The sequence below is a fragment of the Lissotriton helveticus genome, chromosome 3_1 (assembly GCF_964261635.1).
Source record: "Lissotriton helveticus chromosome 3_1, aLisHel1.1, whole genome shotgun sequence".
Classification (NCBI taxonomy): Eukaryota; Metazoa; Chordata; class Amphibia; order Caudata; family Salamandridae; genus Lissotriton; species Lissotriton helveticus.
In genome coordinates this window covers 965,692,200-965,695,510 of record NC_136061.1, presented here as the reverse complement: position 1 = coordinate 965,695,510, position 3,311 = coordinate 965,692,200, and positions in this window count along the sequence as shown.

The following is a 3,311-nucleotide window of genomic DNA, read 5'->3' as shown; positions in this document are numbered from 1 at the left end:
CAAGGGGTGTCATGCTTCATCATTAGGCAGCTCCTCATTGGGCCAACGCTGCAATGCCCAACGGGCCCCGCAAGTGGGCTCTATGTCGTAGTTCTTTTGAGCTGCCGTCTGTGAAGCGTAGGTGTGATGATGAGGGTGTTGTGTGTGAGTAGTGTGCTGCAAAGTGTTAAAAATAACTCTAGGTATTTGTCAATAGAGTCTTTAATGTCTTGAACCCTAGGTTATATTAAAAACAGATGTGAGCTTTGGTGGATATAATGGTCCACGTTAGCTCAAGGTGTAAGTAATGGTCAACATGTTTCTTGCTGGTAAAGTCTGGGAAGATCAAAGCAATTCGTCAGGACTATGTGCAAAAACGTACTAAACTACTCATAAGGGGACAGATGCGTAGTCTTGCTAAGTGCCGTGCTATCCCATGTGCAAAAAAGATATAGAGTGTACCTTAAGAGTTCAACAATAATGCCAACCTGGAAGGGGAAGAAGAGGGGTAGGGATTAGGAGGCACAGCAATAGTACATGCATAATGCAATAGCAGTGTCTGTGCCCAACTAGGTAAGCATGCCTGCTGGTCGCATGCTCGAGTCAAGTGCTTGGCTGGTCTTTTGGCGGTCACTCTGGGCCCCTGTAAGTCTCAAACCATGACTCTGGGTAGAAGAGTACCACATGACTCTTGCCTCAGCCCAACACTCTTCAACATTTACGTGGCTCCCCTCGCCAAAACTGTCAGAGCCATTGGCTTCGATATTATATCATATGCAGACAACACCCTGCTCCCTTGACAAAAATCCTGCTAAAACTAAATAATCTTTTTCTGCCGGGATAAAAGCTATCGCTACCTGGATATCTGAAAACAGACTCCAGTTAAACGCTGCAAAAACGGAGATTATGCTATTTGGGAAGGCCGAACAACTCTGGTCACTAGATTGGTAGCCTCCAGAACTGGGTATGGCCTCCTCACCCAAGCTAGTTGTACAACATTTGGTAGTTCGGCTGGATCAATCCCTTACTATAAAAGAACAAATCTCGGCCACCATAATCATGTTTTTACATGATGCGTCTGCTGAGAAGTGTTTTTTCTCTACTACCACTCTCCACCAGGAAAACTTTAGTCCAGGCGTTGGTTATCAGTCGTCTAGACTATGGCAGTGCACTTCTGGCCTCTGCTAATGAGAAGCTGCTATCTAAGCTTCAGGTAGTACAGAAAAACGCTGCAGGTCTTATTTGCAACCTTCCTTCTGGAACAGCGTCTGCCCCTCTTCTACAGGCCTCACAATGGCTACCAGTGAGAAACAGAATTATCTTTAAGATCCACACTTTACCTCACAAAGCTCTACATGGTTAAGGGCCCACTTATCTATCATCAAAGCTCACTCGCTATTCCCTCTCCATACTCTTAAGATCATGTGACAAAGCTCTGCTTAAGGTCCCCAGGTTCAGAAAGTCCAGGTCGGGAGGCAATTCGTTCCCTTCCTTGCTCCTTTCTATTGAAATAACTTGCCACTGCAATTGCGTACCAGTGAGGACCACCTCCATTTCAGGAAATTACTCAAGACTCGCCTATTTTAAAAGTAGCTCCTATTTATCTGCTGCCTTGGTTTCATGCCGAGATACCCCTTTGGGGGTGATTCATGCGCGTAATAAATTAACATAGCATAACAAATGCTTAGCACTTACGTCCGATGAGCCTAACTGCTTGTCCACACTACCACAAAATAGAGCATTAGTATTATCTACTTTTGCCTCTGTAAACCAATAAGGGTCTCCCCGCACTCTACACAGTGTACCACATTGTGGTGCACTATATAGAGAGGTGGGTTTCCTACAAACGCCGTATCTGGTAGAGACTAGATCTAGCCGCAGATTCCTTACCGACTCACCCATCCTTCCCCCTCAGCAAACTGATTCTCCTCTGATTGTTCTTTTCTACCAGATCCCTTCTTGTGCACCTTGGTGCTTTTCGAGAGGAAAAAAAATAGAATGATGTACAAATATCAGACGCACCACACACCAGATAATACTTAACATTAGTGTCTTTCAAAAAGAGGATTTTCTTTGGGTCTCAATTGCAGTTTCTATACGTGGCTCCGTGTTTTAGCACGGAAAGTATTCACAGAAGAAACTGACATCAGGGGAGGGCTTGTATGCACTCAAACAACATCACGTCTGGTGAACGTTGTTACGGAGTCACTCAACACCCGCTGCCCAGCTGTAGAAAAATGTCCGGATCCAGTCTGGCACCCGGGGATAACTCTAAGATAAGGAATATGCGGCTAGATGTTATGTCTACCAGATAAGGCATTACCATAGGTAAGTAACTTATTCGTCACCACATATGTGGGATAGAGTTTTCAAGGCATCTTTCGCTCTGAGACGCGTTGCACCTCCATTGGAACTCCGTACTCCTGTATTCCTTTTCACCGATACCACTCCTGCCCTTAGTACTTAAGAAGATCCGGACAGACTGGACCCACGTCATCATAGTGACTCCGGATCAGGCTTGGAGAGTATGGTATCCAGAACTACTGGGCTTGAGCATATGTTCTCCTATAAAGCTGCCCCTCAAGGAGGACCTGCTGTCACAGCAGCAGGGCAGGGTTCTTCTGCACACGGGCCTTCGCAACCTCCACCTTCATGCATATAGATTCAGTGGGGACAGCTGAAAACCTTAGGCCTTCCACCGGGATTGTTGATGTTGTCTTAGCAGGCAGGTGTCACTGCACAAAAACTGTATATGCATGCCGTTGGGACAGTTTGTTGTTTGGTGCGGCACTCAGCAGATTGACCCCCTTTGGGCCAAACTGTGTGACGTTTTGTTATTCGTTCTGTCTCTTGCCCGCAAGGACATGCTTTGGGCACAGTTAAGGGTTATCTTTTGGACCTCTTGGCCTCCTTGCGATTGCCAGATCAATCCTCCTTGTTTAAGTCACCAGTTGTGTTGTGTTTCACCGTCTCCTTTTGTCATGCCCCAATGGAACGTTAATCTGGACCTGGTTTATCTGATGTTCTCTCTGTTCGAGCCTCTTCACAGCTGTCCCTTATAGCTCCTCACCATCAAAACAGTGTTTTTTTATTGCTATCATTTCAGCACTATGGGATAGTGAGTTTCAGGTACTTTGTGTCACTCCACCTTACACTACCTTCTTCCCAGACAAACTAGTTCTGTAGGTACAAGCATTCTTCCTATTGAAAGTTATGATGCCGTTTCACGTTGGCCAATTCATCACCCCAGCGCCGTTCTATGCCCTGCCTCACCTCTCTTAATTAGGAGGATTGGCTCCCTCACTTGAACGCCAAAAGAGCACTCAACTTGT